At 35.2% G+C, this 23,851-nt stretch overlaps 2 long non-coding RNA genes across 4 annotated transcripts; one reads left to right on the top strand and one right to left on the bottom strand.

Annotated features, from left to right (window-relative positions):
* Window positions 1-16,515: 16,515 nt before the first annotated feature.
* On the bottom strand, window positions 16,516-16,997 carry LOC125218542 (uncharacterized). The gene is made up of 2 exons (XR_007175972.2): window positions 16,866-16,997; window positions 16,516-16,768 (listed from the first exon to the last, which is right to left on the bottom strand). It is a non-coding gene; the product is annotated as an uncharacterized LOC125218542 (long non-coding RNA).
* LOC148934297 (uncharacterized) lies at window positions 16,890-22,781 on the top strand. Of its 3 annotated transcripts, none has more exons than XR_016136961.1 (5): window positions 16,890-17,019; window positions 18,195-18,232; window positions 18,309-18,488; window positions 18,631-18,783; window positions 22,340-22,781. It is a non-coding gene; the product is annotated as an uncharacterized LOC148934297 (long non-coding RNA). The 3 variants fall into 3 exon arrangements; XR_016136962.1 differs by having other exon boundaries at window positions 16,896-17,019; window positions 18,195-18,213; XR_016136960.1 differs by lacking the exon at window positions 18,195-18,232 and having other exon boundaries at window positions 16,898-17,019.
* Window positions 22,782-23,851: the final 1,070 nt, after the last annotated feature.

The raw sequence follows: 23,851 nt of genomic DNA, 5'->3' as shown, positions 1-23,851 counted from the left end.
CCACTTTCTTTTTGTTAAACATTAAATATTAATTCACATGTGTGTTGTCATTTGTAGTTTTTACTTTCGCAACATATTTGATTTATGCGTTTTTTGAATAATATACTGTTATTGTATACATTAGTGAGTTTTAGTCTAGATATCATGATAGTAGTCTCATTTCATAAATGAAGATTCACAGTTCGAGTTCGTTCGAATAGAAAATCAACGCGGTCGTGCATCGTACGAGTGTGACACTAGTTCATATTAAAACTCACATCGTCCACAATTAAATTATTTCTCCATGATGAAAGGAGTATATAGATGAAGTTATTGTGCATCGGTTATGGAAGATGGGGCCAGTGTCGTATTTATTTATTTATTTGTAAACACTACCACCTTTGTCCTATTTAAAATGAAATATTTTTATTTTAGTTAGTATTACTCCCTCCGTTCCATACTAGTGGAGTCATTTTGTCATTTTGGTACGTTCCACGGTAGTGGAGTTATTTCCCTTTTTAGTAAAAGTCAACACATTTCTTCTCACGTACTTTACTCTCTCTTACTTTATTCTCTCTTCATTTCTCTTTACCTTTTTCATTTCCTACTTTATTTTTCCTTTACTTAAATCACTTAATATAATTTTTCTTAATTTCCATGCTGGAAAGAAATACCTCCACTATTATTATTATTTTTTTTTGATGAATAAATAAATCAAATAGAACCAAAACCAACGTTTACATCATACACTCGGGCATACCTGAGGACATACAATAGCGAAGCCACAAGTCGGCTAGAATAAAGCAACATGGTAAAGACCAAGAGACAAACATCACGGGCCAAGCCCCAAATAAGGACGAACACGGATCAAGTCACCCATCTAAACCTAGAGTGGGCGGGCCTCGTTAAAACCCCTTGGGGAAAAAACCCCATGGGATAAAACTCCCCAAGGGGAAAAAGTGTACCCTAATGAGTGGCTCAAAGAGTGTCGTACACCAAAACAACTAAAACCTGAGGGCTTCATCATCTGTCTTGAAGGTGGAGAAGGACTTGCTCGTGTGGAAAGTGTGAGTACAAAATGCTGTAGGTAGCTTTTTTGATCTCAAAAATGACCCTAGCTGCGTCCCAAGCTTTCCCATAAAAAATAATCTTGTTCCGAGTCCTCCAAATGATCGCCACTGAAGCCATAAGAGCAATCCTCTTTGCCATCTGAGCGATCTGTGATCCTCTAATATGTCGTCCTGCCCATTTGATGACACTCCTAATCGTCGTCGATCTCCTCGCAATGCCAAGCCAGAGCATGATCTTACCCCAAACTGCCCAAGACTTTGGGCACTTGAAGAAAAGATGATCCACTATTATGGAACACAATGAGTAGGTTTTATGTAATGTTCTTTATTGTATTAAGAAGATAGAGATTAAAATAAGATAGAAAATAAAATGTAAGACAAAATAAAGTAGAGAGCATGTGATATTTTATATGCGGAAATTAGAATATATAATTTTGAGTAAGATATTACTCCCTTCGTTCCACGGTAATTGAGTCATTTTGTAACACCCCCTATCCGAATTACATTCAGCCAAATAAGTGACATCACAAAGAGGTATCATCAATTATGATGAATTAAAAATCCAATCTTAAACCATTAAACTATTCGTCATAGTTCTAAAATTATTTAGATACACAATGGAAGCTATTATAAGAACCAAATCCTGTGCATACCACATCTAACAGGACTGGACACATATGCTGAAGCCGTGATCAGTAACTCTCCAATGATCATGCTCCCGCTATGGTATTCTGATATAATGGAATGCTAGCACTTATAAGACTTTAGTCGTAACCCTCTACAATTAATAAACATGTTTTTATATTCTTTAAATCCTACGTTACTCATTTTATTTATCCGTCATTATCCAATATCCAATATCACATATATATTCCTGATAACTAAGTAGCATATACTCGAAATTCAACGGTGCACAACATAACAATAGGATATCTAAATCAATCGATTAACCACAAGTTCAGATGTCAAGTCAATAAGCATCCATATGCACATAGTCATCACAAATTGCATCGCATAACCATAGCACCATCATCATGCTCAGTTTAACCTCTTGGACACACAGATAATTCACTAATTCAAATAAGTATCGATCAAACATACATAATCAAGTTCAACATCACCCACACATCACATTATTAAGTCCTCATCCACGTGCTTGGCGACAACACGGGTACATTGACAATTATATGCCCCTGTGTGAGGCCCGATCGAAATCATATAATATTTCCACCACGTGTGGACCGATCGAATAAGCCGCAACATAAAGCACTCATACATGTACCACCTGGTCTTATAGCTCATGGGGCAATTCATCATCATGTATCATGAACCGCCTGGCCTTATAGCCCCATGAGTGAACATGGTGCACCTACATACTTATATCATTTGGCCTTATAACTCATGGGCAAATCATCAAATATCATCCACTGCTTGGCTGTATGGCCCCATGAGTAAATGTGGTGCACAAAACATATCAATGTCAATTCATCTGATAGACTTTTGAGCATAAGCCCTTCACCAACAACATGTCAATTATGCCCAACGACATCAACCAAACACGTGGCATCACATTAATCATCATGTTGACACGTAAATTCATCTCATTCCCAATTCATTCGTTAATTCATTCATTACCATATTTCATCCAATATTTCTATATTTTATACCTCATGTCCACCATACTAATACATCGCAAATGCATAAATAATCAAACGGAAATCATAAGTTCACGGTTAACACATAGTAGCACCACATAAGAGAATTAAGTTATTAAATGTTGAGTATATTACCTGATAGACTTTTGAGCATAAGCCCTTCACCACCTTAATGTTCCGGTCACTCCAAATCCTCTTTCCTTTTTACTATCGCCGATAAGCTTCTCGCTTCATTTATTAATCACATAAAACTCCTAGTAATCTCATATTCTCACACTTATTCTATAAACTTTAACAATAATCTCAATTTCTATTTTCTTTTGTTCTTAATTCTATTTCTTCAATTATTACTCAACATTCCTTATTATCATCATATTCTATATATTTATACTTTAATTTCATTTATTCTCCATTCTTCGGTATTAGAATAACAGTCACTATTTATCGACAACTATTTATAGTTTGATTCCAATTATGTTATAGATTTACTAAATATACTAAACAGCTAACTAAATTCTAAAGGTTAATTCTACTTGCTTTCCATAACATTATTAACCACATATTTCATTTTCATACTTATTTCACATCATTAAGTTATTTGATTAAAAAGAATCAAAGCTTCTTTTACTGTTCACCCAGCACTATTCACAACAAATATTAATAACTTTAAAAAAAATACCATATGGTTATAACAAATTCTCAAATTAATTATACCCATTCCTTATATCTTCATTTAGGATTATATTCACTTCTTATCCGTTTTTTTCTCATTGAACCTATCAAATAAAAATTAGCAATTATTCTGCAATTCATGAGTTACCAATCACAGTTTATTTCTTAAGAGAAAGAAAAAAGATGTTTAAAATATTAAACCTTCTTAGAAGATCCTCCTAAGTTTATATCCATACTTATAATTATGCGAAACCAATCCAAAATCAAAACTACTAAATAATTTCATTGCTATATTACTTAACTTCCTCATCTCCAATATTCTATCTTAATTTCAAAATCCATTCATTCTTAAACGATGAATTTTATCAAATCAATGTCTAGAATATATTCATATGATTTAATCATCAGTTATATAAACTTTAACGTTTTTATCAAATTTCCAAAGTCTATCAATTGATATTATTGATTCTAATAAAATTAGATTATGCATATTATCAAAGTCTAAATTATATGTATACATTTAAATCAAAGCAAATAAGATTTACATCCTTGAGCCCTACTCAAATGAGATTCTTATGAGATTCTTAGTCATCTCTAATTTTCCATAAAAATTACTCTAAATCATTTCTATCCCATCACATATTTAACGGGATCCTATCACATATTTAACGGGATGAGATCCTCTGCAATGTAACAAAACACAGCATTTGTTGCTATGCTCTAAACACATAAAATAATGAACAAAACGCTGACTTTTTACTTTTCTTTTTATTATGATTTTTTTAAAAACTTTTACGTATTAACTAACATTTTATTGTAGATTTGCAAGATTCCTTATTTATGCATTTAATTATAATTCTAAAACTGGTAGGGAATATCTATAAGATTTCAATTACTGATTCGAAAGAAAAATTATTATTCTATGATAAAATCATTAGCTCTGAGATTTTAAATAAAAAAAAGTAGTTTTAAAACTAAATTGAAAATAGTAAATAAACCAAGAAAAAATGTAAAATAGAATAAAAATATTAAAAAAAATCATAGTTATAATGTGATATGATAATTACTGAGTATAAATATGATAATTAGGAATCTAATTAAATTTTATAATATTATTTATAAATAAAAAGTGATCCACAGTAAAACTTTAAAATGTCATGAAAAATAATTAAATAGCGCTTAGTTAGAATCAAATGCATAAACCAAGAAATCAGTAACGATAAAAAAATCATAATGAAAAGAAAAATAAAGAGTCAGCGTTTTGTTCATTATTTTCTGTGTTTAGCAGAGGATCTCATCCCCGTATTTAACCTGCTATAAACATGTAAATCTAATTCAACCAATTAACACTTAATTCTCAAGATTCATCAATTTCCTTTATCTTCAAGTTAACAATTTTGAATCGAACAATCAAAATATAATATTTGACATTCTATAATAACAGTAGCAGACCACCGACATTTATGGACTTCCCGTTGATTCACAATTAAACTCATATATAAATCGAAAAGGAAAATCTTTCTAAATGTATATAGCGAGAGGGCCGAGAGTCTACCCCTTTCTAAAAGAGAGTGATGTGTGTATATATATTTGCAAGAAGGTGGACAAATAAAATCATGGCTTTAGCTTCTGGAATATTCTCGGCTATTCATCACTTTTCTTGTTTTCTAGTTATTTAATAATTTCTTTATTAATTATTATTATCTTTATGTAAATATCTCAGTTCTGTTGGAATAATTGAATGAACAATTACATAAGTTCTCTATGATGATTAATCGAGAATAACGGAGAAGGAGCATAAACTGTAGAGCGGAAGCGTACCTTGATCCATGATGAATTGAAAGGCGGAATTGCTTTGCAACGATATGGATCTTCCAAACGATCAAAGACATTCTTCGCAATAGTTTGCCGAGAGAATACAGAGATATCGAATGTTCTTCTGACGTCTGGGGACCATAACCCTATCTTATATTTATATAAATATAAGACCCTTTATTTTCTATTCGGTCCCTCATCAAATAGAAAATCACTTTATGGTATCTACACTTATTTCCATAACAATTAAATACACTTTAGCCAAAACCTTAATCTTTATTGGATCACTTTATTGGGTGAAAGTACGATTTTGTTCGATTTGTTGCGGTGCGCACAGAAGGAAATAAACAGGTTCCCTTGGTCCAGCAAATCCACTAGATCACGCGGTCTAGGTGAAGGGGTTGGCAGCGGAAGCGCATGCAATAAATCAATTACATAATAATCAGATCTATTTAGCGGATTATTTAGACAAATTCTATTCGCGTAATTATCTCACGTATCATGCTGAAAACTCAAATAATAACATGCTTTAAATTAATAGAAACCTAAAACATGCTGTTCTAAGGTTTAGCCATTATACCTTGATGATTCTCCAAAGAATCGAAGATGGCTAGCGCCTTCTCCACGTGAAGATCTTCAGTACAAAACCACAGATCTTCTGACTGGTTCCCGGACTGTGAACTGATATCGGGGTGGGCTGATCTCACCAGCGCACTAGGACTTAAATAGAGAAGACAGAAATCCTTTCCCACGGAGGAGAGAAAATTTCGACTACTACTAGGAGTAGGGGCCGAAAATTTTGAGAAAATAATTAGTGTATTTTCTGTCTCCTTTATTCTCCTATTTATAATAAGTCACATATTGGGCCCAGTCAGGGATCTATGGAAGGCTTTGGATATGGGCTCCCCCAATTAGCTTTTTACTAATTAAATTAAACCCAATTTAATATAAGCTTAAGATTGGAATATTACGAGCAGCCACTACAGAAGTAATACTGCACTCCCCATCCAAATCCGAAATTACAAGTACTTCGGGTTTCCAATACTTTATATTTATTTCCCGCACTTAAGATAGAAACATCCATTAATTAATTATTGTCTGCTATGGACTTAATTAATTAATATCTTGTTTATTCCAAGAGAGGACTCAGCAAGAAAATCTTATTTATTATTCATAGAGTAATTAAACTCCAACTAGCTAGGTTCCGAATAATAAAACCTCATTTCAAGCTTCTCTTGAGGATGTTATCAAACGAGACTCACCTCGCGCACGATTCAACATAATAGCAATCCTAGCACCGCTAGATATTAATCACCACTACCCAATATACCAGGCTTATTGGGTTGCGAAAAACCCGCACCATTTGGTAAGTCAAAGTAGTGCATAATCAATACCGTATGCTCAATGCTAACGTACATTGATTGAGAAATAATTTACGAGACCTCGTCTTTCAGTAGATAGCATAAACACTGTCTCGCTGTTAGATCCATTCAGTGCTATACCACACCAACGTCATCTTAATTCAGTAAGGCTTAGAAATAATCGGACTGACATTGCAACCTTTCACGATAGGTAGTCTAAGCCTATCTAGGTTGTGAAATAATTCTTTTTCTTTGTTTAGAACTGACCGTGTTACCTTAAAGTGGACGACGCCCACAACCGGTCTACTAAAACAAAGACTTAGACTTTGTTAAATTACTTATACATTTAAATATGCAATAAACATCCATTAAATGTAAAATATAACAACATTATGACAAAAATAATCTATTTATTCATTTGGAAAATAAAATGAGAGTTTTAACAGTATTCAATCACTCGAAAGGTGATTTCTAGTATACAAACTCTAACACTAGGAACTCGTTGGTCGTAGGAAATCCTGGTCGTCGGACACACAGAGCACTCTTTCAAAAACCCTCAACCACTTTACTAAACCTAGTATAGGGAAGTAGGGATCGATCCCACAGAGAAGGATGCGTAATAATCATGTTCAAGGATTTGGACTTGTTTTTGGTGTTGGCTGCTGCCACGCATTTTTTCTTGGGTTGAGGAAAACAAATTAAACTTGACTTGGGAATTTTAAAACGGCTACGCTAACAACTAGACCTAGGCGAAGCAACAGAGAAAACTATGCAAAGAAAATTAACTGCTCAATTACTAGATCTAAGAAACTACTCCAATTGTCAAGACCTGGGAAACAAACTGACTGTGGGGACCATGACTGAAAAAGCTGAGTACGGACGAAAAGCTGGCAGAATAACTAACTCAGGAACTAACTAACAGCGACATCATCTTCTTCAACCAAATTGCGTAGAAACTCATAAGAAAAACAACATGAACGAAATCAGAGCAGAGCGAACTAAATCTAAATCAAATTAATGCATAACAACGAAGAACTAAACGAATCTACAGATGCTAGACGAAGTAAAACAGGAAACAAGCAGAAAACTCAAATCTATCCAACAACTACCCTTTCTCACTTTGGATCCAACCTCAGACGCTAAATCCACTCCGGATCCAAGCGTCCGACACAAACTCCAACCAACAGAAACACTTCATCACTTCAGATTTAAACAACAACCTCCAATCAGTCAACAAAACACAGATCTATCACCAAATTCCCAGATCGAGTACCACAACATCAAAATTAAACAGAGATCGACATAAAACTTGTTAAAATAAACTCTCAGCAGCAAGATCTACGTAAATCAACTTGAGATATCACAAATAAATGCAAACCAACAGAAGCGAAAGGATAACAAGTAACATCAACAGCCAAGTCGACTCCCAAAAGTGAAGTTCGACCGCAAAAGTGCAAAACAACTGAAATTTAAAGGGATTGTATCTTCGCCCACACGCGGACGGTGTTGCAACTGAGACTTTCTAAAGAAATGAACCCTTTCGTAACCCGAACTACCCCAGATCTCCCATTCCCAAGTGTGTGTTATGTGTGTGAACTAAAAGAGAGTGAAAAAAGTGATTGTTTGTGCGTTGCATGCTCTTCTATTTATAGGCGTTGGAGTGGGGCCCAGCGAGGTATAGATAGACTTTGTTGCCCTTAGCTACTGACTCCCTCCGTCACGCCTTCTTTTCCTTTGAATTCTGCTCACTTCACTTCATTCCTTTGCTAGACCGTTTCCTTCCGCATTCCCTCGATCTAGCGATTTTATCACACACCTGGCTTAGGAAACATGTTAGACCCAGCAAATTGTAACGCTTTTGACCATATAACCGATGCATGAAATTAGCCTTATCATTGGGCAACTGAAAGATAGCCATACACATTAAATTAGTCATGTGGAAGCCCAAAAATTCTAACAATCTCCCACTTGGGCAACACATGACACCAAATAAATGCGTACAAACCGAATGAGCGCTCAAAAGTGCTATCACATAGTGTATTTCCGAACAATCTTATTATCAACCATATCGACATAGGACTAAAGGGGCAGTCACCATATTTTTTCATGATTAAACCCATCAGTAATCACATATGCAAATATAATCAACAACAGATCAATTATGAAGTGTAGCATGGAAATTTCATGTAAGGTGATCATACATGCCTATTTCCAACTGGTCCTCCCAAAGTGAGATCAAACCAAAATTAATGGACAAATACTTTATTTCTGCAGAGAATAACATGAGTTTTATAACTACATGTTCAAAAAACAATATAGAGCAATAACCAAAACTACTCCCACTGAACGGAAGTACCCTTAAACAACATAACACCCATTTAGGCTACAAGCCCCTCCTGAAAGACCCTAGGTGATAGTCCCTTAATGACTGGATTTGTAATCATCAAATCCATTCCCTTATGCTCTATATGTATTTGTCCATTCCGAACCCTTTATTTAACAACCAGGAAGCTCCTGTTGCTTTAGAATATAATACTGCAGAGTTATTATCACAACATAACTTAAGTGATCTTTCAATACCTTACAATATGTAGCCTAATGACAAAATTTCACAGTCATATTCATTAACAAGATGCCCCAAAACAAGTTAAGAATTTTGTTGTCATGGCAGAAGTAGCTACAAGTGTTTGCTCAACACTTCTCCACGAAATGGCTCTACAGCCAATAGACACACGTAACCTAAAATGGATCCTATACTGTATTAGCATCTAACAAAATCAGAATCAAAATGCCTAAAGATCTCTCCAAATAATCTGATTTTCTGTATGCGAGCATGTAATGCTTAGTTCTCTATAAATATCTCATAACCCGTTTTGCTGCTTCTTAATGATCTATATCGGGTTATTGAAATATTTGCCCAACATATAAACAATTAAAACCAAATTGGGTCTAATACACACTTGAGCACACATTAGGCTCCCAATCACCGAAGCATATGGAACCTTCTGCATTTTCTAAATCTCAAGATTTATCTTAGGGCACTGAATGAGACTAGGTTTGTCTCCTTTGGTCATAGGGGTATTTCTTTACTTGCAATTATGCATCTCAAATACTTTAGGTACCTTTTCACTATATCCATTCTGTGACAATCGAAAATTATTTCTTTCGATTTCCAAGTACAAAAGAAGATGCATTTGCTCCGACTGAACTTGTGATATACACAACCATCAATAGCATTCTTTCTGAATCCAAATGAAAGAACTACTTTATAAAATTTGTTGTACCATTGACGAGAGTCTTAATTGAGGTTGTTGAGATTGACTTTAAATGATATCCTCCGCATGAGATTGAATGTTTACAACAATATCATCTTGAGGTTCTTAATATGCTTCTTCTTCAATGATAGTAATTGATATCTGATCATTGTCAGAAGCAGTAGTAGGTGTCTATACAGACTCCTCCTCAAAAGTAATGTTCCTTAACACATTCTTCCCCCCAAACTCAACATCCTCAAGGAATACTATATTTCTCGTCCAAAAAATTAGTTCCTTTTGTGGGATCATAAAATTTAAAAACCCCTAAATTTTTCTGGAAGACCAAAGTGAGAATATATGCTACAGTTTTTAATGCCTCTCCCTAAAGCGAATGCGACAAGGAAGAATGATAAATCATACTCCTTCACATATCTTTAAGAGTTTTATTTCGTCTTTTAACTACACCACTTATGCTAGGCGATCCCGGCATGGTGTACAAAAGGACGATCCCACACTCTTCCAAATAGAAGGCAAAAGGTCTTTGACATTGTTCACTTGAGCAGTCATTTATGTCGTAGTATTCGCCACCACGGTCAGATTTGACTTTCTTAATGTCTTTGTTGAGTTGGAGCTCAACATCAGCCCTGAATATTTTGAACTTGTCTAAAGCCTCAGACTTTTAATAGATTAAATGTAGGTGCCTAAAACAAGAATATTCATTTATGAATGATATAAAATATTGTTGATCATTCCAAGAAACCGAAGTGAATGAACCAAAAATGTCCGTATATATCAATTCTAAAATGTATAGCTCTATTGGCACCTAATTTCTTAAGTTTGGTCTGCTTTCCTTCGATATATTAAACACACAAATCAAGTTCTGAAAAGATAAGTGTATTCAATACAACATCTGACACAAGTCTCACAATCCTTTATTTTAAGATATAACCAAAAAACTTGTGTCATAAATTAACCAAATTTTCATCATTTAATTTGCTTAGTCCCCTTTGATTCAACATGTAAAGCTTCTGAATATGAAGTAACATAATCGAGTATACAAAGACTGTTATATGCACTTAAGAAACAGTGCCTACAATACTAGAATTATTTGAAGGAAGAACTTAACTATTTCTGAATTAACAAGAAAAACCAAATTTGTCCAAAGCAGAAATAGAAATCAAATTTTGTCTAAAATACAGTACAATAAAGTATCCTTCAAAATCAGAAAAATTCCAGTCTTTAATAACAATCTACAATGCCCAATAGCCTATACTTCCACCGATTTATCATATCACACTTATGATGTACTCCCTCCGTCCCAGATTTATAGTAACATTTAGTTATGGCACGGGTTTTAAGGAACTGGTGGAATGTGTAATTAATGAAGTGAGAGGTGGAGTGTGTAATAAATGAAATGAGATGGTGGAATGGGATGATGGAGTGTGTAATAAATGAAGTGAATTGGTTGAAGGTGAGTTCCTTTTTGGTTTTTTATTTTTGTTTTGATTTATTTTAATGCAGATAATGACATTTGAGTGTAATTTTAGTGAATAATGGGGTAAAATTTTATGTCCAAATATGGAAAATTCTAAATGTGACTATAAATGTGGTACGGACTTTTATGGCAAAATGTGACTATAAATCTGGGACGGATGGAGTATCTTTCAACACCAATTGACTTTCGGCAGCTCAGACAGCATTTGCATTGATAACCTTATGTGAGTAGTAGCACCAAAATCTACCCATTAAATATCATTAGGGACTAAAGCCAAATTAACTTCATAACAGACCAAAACAAGAATTGTAACTTCCTTTGCACGCGATGCGTGATATTTACAATTTTTCCTTTTATATCCATGTTTACCACAAAAGAAATAACTATCATTACCTTATGTTATTTCTTTTGTGATGAACCCTTATCCATAGCAACATTCTCAATACATTTTCTCTTAATGCCCTTTACTTTATTTCTTGAGATACTGACCAGATGTGTTAAACCAAATGCACAAATAAGTCTTTAGAATTCAAGCTTGAGTGAAGCAACGTGAGACATTTTCATAATGTGCTCCCTTATGTTGCACTTGCCCTTATATACTTTATTGAGATCAAACCCGCTTGTCTCAATCTTATCGTTTTTCACAAAACGTTCCTTAACTTTGGCAAGGTATTCACTATCCTTAGTGATATACTCAGATACAGTGCCTCGAAAGGCTTCTGGGATGCTAAACCCAATTATCAGTAAACTTACACGATTCGAGTATTCCTACTTCTCGTAGTTTCTCCTTCGATAAGAAGTACTACGTCCGTAGGAGAAGTAGGTTCTCAATCCTTAGCACGTAATCCAGATCCATGCAACCCAAAGCAATCAAAATATAATCTTTACAATCCTTAAAATTTGACCCATTCAACACTAACATATGTTCATGTTGGAAGAAACTGCAGAAGCAGACATCATAACTGAACAGAGAACAAAACCAAAATAGTTGTCATGCTCACATAATAAAATCCAAATAAGAAGGTAACATCTCGAGGTACCGGCACAACATCCATATCAAGTCTTTTGACAGTAATATGAACTTGTAATTGGTAACCTCATTTTAGTGATCAAACATTGACAATAAGATCTGGTCAAGTAATGTCCACCTTTTGGCATCACAATACTCACATGAACACTGAATAATAATCACATATTTATCACCACAGGTATATATGTATTTCGTGTCAAACATTAATCTTCCTTTTGGCCGACTAATATCTGCATTAAAATACATATACACATACTGTCCTAACATTTGCAATAAAGAAATCTAGACAAGAGAGGTTACTTTTGCAACGTCTTGCTTCGACTAATCTACTCTGAACATTAGTAAAACATTACGAGGTACCGAGCACAACATCCATATAAAGTCTTTTGACAGTAATATGAACTTGTAAATGGCAACCTCCTTAAAGTGGTTAAATACTGACAAGGCATCACACTTCTCACAAGAAAACTGAATAATTGTCACGTATTTATTACCACAAGTATTTCGTGCCAAATATTAATCTTCCTTTTGGCCGACTAATATCCGCATTAAAATACACCCTCATTAGTAGAAAATAAGGAACATGAGATGTACCCAAAAATTTGAATTTAAAAATAAAACTTAAATCTGAATATAAACGCTCGCAAGCGAGTCGTTGATAACTTTCTGGAATACAATGGCTAGCCAATGAGTCAGTGGGCTCATGTACCTCGCGAACTCAGAGAGTCACTGAATCCTGACAGCCATTCCAGAAGCTCCCAGCAAATCGCAAATTGCTGACTTCTAATGGGATTCCATATACTTTTTCAAATTCTATTTTTCCACAAAATCGACAAAAATTCTGAATTTTGATGTTTCCAAGATTGTAACCAACGAACATAACAATCAAACACAACATCAAAATAAATAACCAAACAAATGCACGAAACACAAACTCAAAATTTCAAGGATTTACCTTAATAAGCAAGAACCAAAACTCAAATTCTCCAAATGAAATTCTTGCTAAACCAAAATATCATCCTCAATAATAAATTATACATGCTTTTGCGCACATAAAACCATAAATTGAAAATTCAGTTCATCACTAGAACAACCTCAATAGGTGTACATCAATACGTACAAACTTGAATTGATAAATCAATTCATCAATTCTTTCATGGAAATAAAAGATATTCCTCTACCACAAAAGCAAACCAAATACTTTATAAAATATTGATTTGCATACCAAAATAATTCTGTCGTGAATACTTTACCAAACATCCACCACAAATTGTAAAATCATCAAGCAAAAGTAAATTCTTGGTATGCATAATGATCACAAAACAATACTCAATTCACTGTTCCTAATATGTGGCGGCAGTAAAACACATGTAATAAGGAAATTTTAATCTTAATACAACTGTAAGGAAATTACGGGTATGCGTGACAAACAAATAACCTTGAATTGAAAAAAACTCAATTTATTCAACAAAGGAAATTCACGGCATGTGCATAGCATGGATTATAAATTCATACTCAAATTGTTCCTGTTTCTTAAAACCGGCGGTCGTATTTAACAAGGATATTGCATAATTCATTCTATTCCCAAGTTTTGACATAGAATTATATCACCGAAATCACAAACCCTAATATCAAGAAATTTAATTTCTTGAAATCCAAATATAAACGAGAAAAAAAAACCTTAATTCTCCTTTTCCAATTCTCAGAGAATCATCAATAGAGTGGCTCTGATACCACTTGTTGGAATAATTGAATGAACAATTACATAAGCTCTCTATGATGATTAACCGAGAACAACGGAGAAGGAGCATAAACTGTAGAGCGGAAGCGTACCTTGATCCATGATGAATTGAAAGGCGGAATTGCTTTGCAGCGCTATGGATCTTCCAAACGATCAGAGACATTCTTCGCAATAGTCTGCCGAGAGAATACAGAGATATCGAATGTTCTTCTGACGTCTGGGGACCATAACCCTATCTTATATTTATATAAATATAAGACCCTTTATTTTCTATTCGGTCCCTCATCAAATAGAAAATTACTTTATGGTATCTAGGGCTAGGTAAATATACCGACAAAACGGTATATCGATCGTATCGTATTGAAAAATATCAAAAAATATCGAATATTCGGTATACCGAAACTTTCGGTACGATACAATACCGTATCGAAAGTTTTCGGTATGATAACGGTATGAATTTTCTTATACCGCGATATACCGTTTTATATCGAATATACGGTATATATCGATATTATTGGTATACCGAAATATATCGAAAATCAATACGTATCGAGTTATCTATACATATCGTTTATACCGTTAATAATAATAATAATAATAATAATAATAATAATAATAATAATAATAATAATAATAATAATAATAATAATAATAATAATAATAATAATAATAATAATAATAATAATAATAATAATAATAATAGTAATAATATAATTTATTTTTTTAAGATTAAAAGTTTAAATCATAAATATATCCATATAACTTAATTATATATATTTTGATTATGAAGATGTGGACAATGTTTATTTTATTATATTAAAATTATATTAATTTTGGTTTTATTTTTCAGTTTTGAAATTATATTTTTTGGTACAAAGGTATTCAAATGGTATAAAATTTTTGTATATCGTACAAAATATCGATATACCGTTCAGAACGGTATACCGAAGTTTGGTACGATATATCGAAATTTTGAAACGGTAACGGTATAGTTTTTTTCCATGCCGAAATTTCGGTACAATAACGATATGAAATTCTTTCATATCGATATTTTCGGATGATTACGAAATAAAATTTTTGATACGGTATATCGTATCGACCCAGCCCTAATGGTATCTACACTTATTTCCATAACAATTAAATACACTTTAGCCCAAATCTTAATCTTTATTGGATCATTTTAATTGGGCAACTGAAAGATAGTTATACACATTAAATTAGTTATATGGAAGCCCAAAAATTCTAACAAGTTCAAGATAAGCATGCATATATAGATCTACATTTCTCAAGATCATTCCATTTCCACTCTTTGGAGGACATTCATTTACTGCCACGCGTAGTTCTCGACACTAGAAAAAAGAAAGGATTTGTTCAATCAATTTATAATTATTGCATACTAAAAATAATACTAATAATAATTGCAATTCTTTCTTAGATTGTTCAATACTCCCTCCCCTCCCGGAATCTCATTTCATTTCAGCATGGATGTTAAGAAATGTGGTTGGAAGACAGTTAGTGGAATATAAGGTCCACTTGTATATATTAGTTTTAATTGATATGTGAGTGGAATGAGTTGGTGGAATGTAGGGTCTCCTTACCATTTATAGTAATAATGAACCGAGACTCCTATTCACGAATGGACTAAAATAGGAAAACGGGATTTCTATTCACAGACGGGGAGAGTATTATTTAACTATGCCTAATATCATTCTCTTCCTGGAAATTCATAATATCCCACGGCACCTTTTCTATTTAATAAGTACTCTATTTATTCTTACAAGTACTAATACTATTTTTTAGCATTTCATACCTATAAGCATTGACGGACCCAGGTGGGGTCGGCCGACTCCACCGCCGGTCCGTGAATACCTCCGAAAACCTCTCAGAATAGGCCGTCGACCCAGGGCTGCTCCGGGCCGACCCCATGCTATGGTTGTTTCATCGACATGGAAGAGAGAAGAGAAAGAGAATTAGAATAATAAGCTTCTTGAAAAGTTTGAAAAAGAAGAGACGTGACGATAATGGAGAAAGAAGAGCGGCGGCGGCGCAGTGCTCTAATTTTCTTTTAGTAAACCTAGGTAGTTGAAATAGTTTCTAATATTGATTAATGCAGCGTTATTTTAATTCTTTGTTCAAGTGTAAATTTAATTAATAAGATAAGATGTGCTTGATTAGTTTAAATTGTATTTTATCATTAGAGTCTTAATAAATTTGTAGCATCCTGAATCTTTCCTATCTTTTTAATTGATCTTAAAAAGACGTTAAATTGGTATCCGAATTTTTATTTTTCTTGTTTAATCTTCAATCCTTTTTGAAAATTAAAGGAGTATTAGATGTTTGCAATCGATCAAGAGATGTCGTAAATTATGCTTAGTACTTAGCATGCCACTAAAGTACTAATTATAAATTTTATGTAATAAATTTAAATTTAAGAAATAAAATATAATAGAAATAAAAGAATTTATTTCTTGTGGGCCTAAAAAAAATACATTATTTTGGAGCCCATTCTTGAAAAACCCAAATCATTAAAAGAATTTCTTCTTGAAGCCCAAATGTCCCTCTTTACACAAGTTGCAATAGCTTTCTCTTCCTCCTTGATTACTCCCCTCCCATTCAAGCCACGTAGCTCCTCCACCTCCACCTCCCGCTTGATCATCTCTTCCACCCCTGCTTGATTACACTCCACCTCCTGCACACTAACACACAAGGATAATCCCAATCAATTCCAAATTCTCAGTTTGTGCCTCATGATATCCACGGTATACTCATTCCCATCTTTCACAAACCGCAAACCTTTAGCAAATTGAGAGAGGAAGCCGAGAGGGTCAGAGATTAGGAGAACAGTAATTCTTGCTCCAATTATCCAAGTTCATAGTCGATTCTGCCAAGCATAAGGAGTTTCCTTTTCAGCCCCACAGATTGCACAACCAAGTTCATACCCACGAAGGTAAAATCCTTTCCCTTATGATCGTCTTTGTACATCGCATATCACCCCACATCACCCCCACACATAGCTTAATCAACCAGCAACCATAATGAAACATCACCAATTGAACAGTGAACTTGAACCGAACACTACAATCGATCACACCCTATGGTAATTAAACGCAAATGCAAGAAAGAACATAATTTTGAGTAAGAACTTATCTTGCGGGTTGAATCGGGGTGGTTCGGGGATGTTCGGCTTAGTTTTGGGGGCTGCCGTGTTGCCTCAGGGCTGTTCCGGTCTGAACTGGACAGCGGCGGCGGACCTGGGTGAGCACTCGGCGAGGGCGACGGCTTCCGGCTATGCGCAGACAGCAGAGGTGATGGCGACTTCGACGGCGGAGCTGCGCGGCGTCGGTACTGGTGGAGAAATCGGAGATGGTGGAACTAGGACTCCTAGGTTGGGGTTTTCAAATTGGGAGAAATGGGGTTGAGGCCGAGAGGGAGGAGAGGCAGCGACCAGTGAGCGCGTGACGGCCGGCGATTTGCGAGTTGCCGTCGCTGTGGGTTTGAGGTCGATGGGGTCTGATTTGGGGCGGAAGAAATGAGGGAAAAGGGAGAGAGAGGGGTTGACCGTGTGGTGTTTAGGATGGGAGTATACAATTAAATTTGGGCCTCCTTCCTTTTGCTTTGGGTGTTTGGGCTCAATTCTTTTAATTGTGGAGAAATAAGGTGGGCCAAGTAAAATAATTAAGTCTTGGACCTTTAATAATTCTTTGGGCCAATAAATCAATTTAAATCATGGGGAATTATTAAATTAAGTCTCGGAATAATTTGCAAACTACGAATAATCTTTTCCCAAGTACAAAATAAATATAAAAGCGAAGGGAAATAACTGCGATAATTTAACTATGAGCTTGAATAATTTTTGGGAATTTATTTCGATATTGTGGTGGAAATTACGAGGCGCCAACAGAGAAATATGGGCGTGAACGGCAGACCGGCGTCGCACGCAAGGAACGGCAGACCGGCGTCGCACGCAACGCCTTGGGCGGCCGCCGAATAATCTAAAATATGCGAAAGATGAAAAGCGAGATAAAAGGCTTTAATTAGGAGGCATGCATTCCTATTAAAGTCTAAGAAATTCTTGAAGTTTGATTAGTATTTTATGTTTTATTGTTTTTATTCTTGAAAAAGGTTATCTCCGCAAGTTAAGGTCGGAACGAGAAAATCAAGTTAAGGAAATTAAACGAACGAGGTGAAATTTTCTATCCTACATACTAATGAGGGTGGTGTCCCTACTCGAACTAGTGTACACAGGTGACCATGGGAAGGTGGCCACCTTCCACGGCACAAAGATGAGATAGTGGAGGCCGTCCGGCTGGAGAAAGATGTAGGTGACCGTGGAAGAGCAACATCTCCACGGCACATGGTGTTCAGATATGGTAAAGTATGAAAGAACTTAGACTGCGCAGTCGAACAAAGAATTTAGTAAGCACGGGCCTTTTAAGAGAAAACTCTCGAGTGTTATTGTGATGGCATGACAATATTTTCATTTTATGTATGTATATTTCGGCAATGTGTTCACTGAGTATTTTTATACTCAGCCCTGCATATATTTCTAAATGTGCAGGTTGAGCAGTGACGGTGGGGAATGCTGAGCAGAGTTTATGATTTTCTTTATATTTTAAGTAGAGGCTCTCAGAGGTGCATGTCTCCATACATGTGACCGTGTTCATTCCGCTGCGTATTGTTCTTCTATACTCTGATAAATATTTATTGAAGAGTAAGATCTCCATTCAAGTTCTTGTGATTAAAAGTTAATTGAAGTTGTTTCCCTTTTATTTCTGAGTGAATATTTGTCATTATTATCCCCTTTCTGTTCCCCTCTTCTTATTCCCCACCCCTAGTCACGGTTTTCCGGCTTTGCTATCCTTAGCAAAGTGCGGTCGTGACAGAGTGGTATCAGAGCAGTTTCTTTGATGCTTTGAACCCAAGAGTCTCTTTCAGTTACCAGTCTAGACTTGTATCACTAGACTATCTAATTAGTCAACGAATCAGCATTCCCACCAATCACACTCAACAAGGAAAAGGTAAATTGTTCTTTCTTTTAAAATCAAGTAGAGATGTTCAAAAGGTTTAAAAAGAGAAAGGTACAGGGACCGACGGTCAAATGAACGGGTCCGGTATGAAATATGAGATTTTTGAGAAATGTATGATGAGTCTTATCATGTTTTTTTTGTTTCAAGCGAATGAATGAAGAAGAAGAAAAAAGAGATGAGATTTTTGAGAAAGATGAGTTTTATCGAGTAGAGACTCGGAAGAAAGAGTTGGAAGTGAGTGTTGTAAAGAAAAAGAGTAATTTGTTACATTCGAGAGAAAGAGTTTGGAAATTTTGATAAAGGAGGTGATGTTTCTTTATTGAGTAAAGGCTTTGAGGACATAGTTGATGTGTTTTTATCGAGTAAATATTTTAAATGATGAAGAAGAAGTAACATTATTTTTTGTAGATGTAGTGAAGGTGCAAATGGAAGGGGTGCATTTCTATGCAAATTATTACGAAAAAGGGAAATATTTTCTCGATTGAGAAAAGTTAAGGATTTTGAAAGAATGTGTCTTTTCGAGTAAATTCGTGAATCACATTGCATGTAAGGTATTTCCAGGAACTAAGAATCTTAAGCTATGCGTTCCTTCTAAGAACATAGTATTGACTCGAACATAGGCGAACAATTATAAACACTTCTTGCTTTCCCGAGCAGTGAAGAGAAAAAGTATGTAATCAGAAAGAAAGTTAGTCATGAAAACAAAAAAAAAAAGATAAGAACGTTTGAGTTGCGAACGAAGGATATTTGTAGAAAAGTTCAGGAACTAGATACTCCCATCTTCCATATCCAAACAATAGTGAACAATCTGGGTGACCACTATCCTTGGTGACAATCCAGTTAAAACAAAAGATAGTACCTTCGATTTAATTGAACGAGGTATCCGTACATGGCAGAAGAATATAATTTCAACTTAGTAAAAAGAATTTAGTCATGTGTAAAAAGTAAAAGGCAACGAGAATGACCATCGTGAATTATCGAGAACACTACAGAGCCGTGATTTTCAACTATGGTCGTCGGACATAGTTGTGAAACGAACTAGTTCCCAAGATTTTCTTTATCATGCACAAAAGAGACGAAAGATGGTGAACCGCCCTTGTAGATTAAAAAAAAAGATTTTAGTCAATATATTTTACCTTAATCCCAGCAAAGTGGTGATCTGCGCTTTTCCCATCTAGTCTCTCGTATAGTGTCATATTAATGGTGGTCTAGTTATTATTATTGTATACGAATTTTTTTAGGGGCAAGATAGATTCTCAATTGTTCCATCTATCATGCACGACTGCTCTTAGTATATTCTCTAGGCTTTGAAGTATTCTTTTCTATTGCTCGTCTGTTACTGGGTAAATGCCGTGCTCAAATTTAGTTTAGTTACCAGTTCCTTCTAAAAGCTTGTTTAAAGTCTCAAGTGAACCTCAAATCTCGACCAAGTGTTATGATCAATGATTACGCAAATAACAGTAATTCTTTGTTCAAAATTGGGCAATCATGCAAATAAGTCCTTTGTTACACCTTTTCGATGAATGCAGAGATGCTTCTCTTCATACCATTCCACCAGATTTCTATTTTATATTATTGGTACATCTTGGTATTTCCAAAATGGGTGGTGTGGAGTTATAGTGTGCCTTACTCATGCTTTTATTTCTAAGGTCATTGTTGTCCGACACACATAATTTTCCTTCAAGGTGAGGGTGTTATTTATTTGCTCTTTCCCTAAAGAAATTTTAATCAACTATTCGCACCTTCGTCCGAATATTTTTCCGATATCATCTTGTCTCGGTGCATTTATAATACATGTATGTTTGATTAAGACATTGAAATAACTCATGATTTTGTTTCTAAGCTCATATTGTTCGGTGCTCATGATCTTCCTTCAAAAATGAGGTCGTTATTTCCTCCCGCTCTGAAACAGTTGATCAGTTGTTCGCATTTGGCCCTGATATTTCTTAGTTGTTCGCACTTCAGGGTATCATCTTGTTGTTATGCATTGATAATACTCATTTGTTTGATTAGGACCTTTAAATAACTCATATGTGCAAGTTGTCGCCACAATTTCTCTTCATATGTCAAGTTGTGACTCGCCTCTAGTTTACTCTTATCCTCCTTTTTATGAAATTTTTGGTTGACTACAACCCCCTTGATTCATTAGAGGAGAAATCAATATTTTTAACTCTATGAGTTCCTATCACCCATTTCTGATCTCGAAAGTTACTTGAGTTATAAATTTCTGAATAATCTTATGCCTTCTCTTAGGCAATTTTACTGTTCAAGAAGAACATTCTTCCTAGACAATTCATTAACCAATTGTGTTTTCCACACATGGTTGTTGATAAATTCTTCCTTAAGAATTGACGGTCTCTTTTCATAGTCACACTGCCATTATTGTCCCCATCTTTGGATTTTCTGCATCTCCAAATTTAAGTTTATCCACATTTTGTTTCCTCATCTTGTTATGATTATCTCTGTTATGAGTACGTTTCCTTGGATTATCCATAAACCTCAAAATTTTATTGACATGATCTCATATCACAATGTTTTAAACCAAAGGTGATCGCAGCTCAGGGCATTTTGCTTGTATTCAAATCCCATTGTGTCTAATTGTTCCAAACCCTACTATATTGAAGTTATCATCCCTTTTCAAATTGACAGCTACTCTGGATTATTTTAGTACCATTTACGAGAACCTCCTAATAAGAAATTTTTTGAACTCTAAGAGTATGGTTAAGAAGACCCTTGCAGCTTTTCTTCTCTTCTTATCTTGAGTGGAGGTGACGAGGCCATTACAGTTTCCACGCTTCTTGAAAAACTTACTCGTACAATCTACCAATGAGGGTCTGGCACGAAGTTTGTAAAAGATAAATGTTAACACGAAACGCGATAAATGAAATGTTGATGTAGTACAGAGAATTCATGTTAGGATCAAGGGAGCGCAAATTGACACTAAATCTTAAGTTGATGCGTGCCGATCTGAGTTGAAAAATAAAATAGAAGATGAGGTATTTCTTCAAGGGTACGTCAAGGCCACGATTTATTAGAGCTCCTAAAATCATCGAAGAAGCGAGAACAATAACATTATCTTTTTGTGCTACCCAAGTTACTCATATACGAGAACCTCAAATTTCGGGATGAAATTTTTTTTTAAGGTGGGTGGAATGTAACATTGATAAGGCCAATTTCATGCATCGGTTATATGGTGAAAAGCACTACATTTTACTGGGTCTAACACAGTTTTTAATCCAGGTGTGTGACAGAATCGCTAGATCCAGGAGAAGCTGGAGGAAACGGAGAAGGAATGAAGGAAAAGTGAACAGAATTGAAGAAAAAGAAGGCTAAAAGAAGGGAGTCAATAGCTGAGGGCAACAAAGTCTATCTATACCTCGTTGGGCCCCACTTCAACGCCTATAAATAAAGGAGCATGCAACACACAAAGGAGGATACACAATTTCGCTCTTAGCTCACACACAACACACACACTTGGGAAATGGGAGTTCTGGGGTAGCTTAGGGTTTTAAGGGTCTCATCTTCAGAGAAAGTCCGTCGTAACACCGTCCGCGTGAAGGGCGAAGATACAATCTATTTACTTTCGGTTCTTTTGCACTTTATTTAGCTCGAACTTCACTTTTGGAAGTCGATTTGGTTGTTGTTGTTACTGATTATCTATGCATTCCTTTAGTTTCTGTTATATTTGTGTTATCTCGTGTTGATCTACGTTAATCCTGTTGTTTGAAGTTTTATTTCGACAAGTTGCATGTTAATCTCTGTTTTTGTCACTTTGGTGCTTGATCTGGGGAATTTGGCTGTAGATCTGAGGTGTTGTTGTTGATCGGAGGTTGTCTGGTGATTTTGTAGTTATGGGATGTTTTTTGGCCGGAGTTTGTGTCGGATGCTTGGATCCGGAGTGGATTTAGCATTCGAGGTTGGATCTGAACAGGGGATTCAAGTTGTGCATGGAATTTTGAGTTTTCTACTTCCTTTCTGTCTTACTTCGTCTAGTAGTCGTAGATCTGTTTAGTTCCTAATTGTTCTTCGTTAAATTGTTAAAATCCAGTCTGCTCTGTTTTCCGATTACGCTCTGTACCTGTTTCTTCTGAGTTTTTGTGCAATTTGAATTGGAGAGGATGATGTCGCTGTTAGTTAGTACTTTAGTTAGTTGTTTTACCAGCTTTTCGTCCGTACTCTGCTTTTTCAGCCATGGTCCACACCGTCAGTTTATTTCCCAGATCTAGGTAATTTAGAATAATTTCTTAGATCTAGTGATTGTCCCGATTTCAATTTACATGCATGATTTCTGTTTTGCCTAGATCTAGTTGTTAGCGTAGCAGATTTCAATTCCAAGTTTAGTTTAATTTCCTCAACCCAAAAATGCGTGGCAGCAGCCAACCCAAAGATAATTTCCAGATCCTTAAGCATGTTCATTACGCATCCATCTCTGTGGGATCGATCCCTACTTCCCTGTGCTAAGTTTTAGTATAAGTGGTTGAGGGTTTTTGAATAAGTATTCTGTGTGTCCGACGACCGAGATTTTCCAACGACTAGTGAGCTCCTAGACCTTGTGATCTAGTGGATTTGCTGGACCTAGGAATCTTGTTATTCTTTTCTGTGCACACAGTCTAAATACCGATCTTCAAACATCCCGAATCTTTCCTATCTTTAGTTGATCTTAAAAAGACGTTAAATGGGTGTCCGAATTTTTATTTTTCTTGTTTAATCTTCAATCCTTTTCGAAAATTAAAGGAGTATTAGATGTTTGCA

Source organism: Salvia hispanica, chromosome 1, assembly GCF_029641045.1.
Source record: "Salvia hispanica isolate PSC_SH4W2 chromosome 1, Shi_PSC_v1, whole genome shotgun sequence".
Taxonomy (NCBI): Eukaryota; Viridiplantae; Streptophyta; class Magnoliopsida; order Lamiales; family Lamiaceae; genus Salvia; species Salvia hispanica.
Note: the sequence above shows the minus strand (reverse complement) of the source record. Positions and strands in the feature narration are given on the sequence as shown.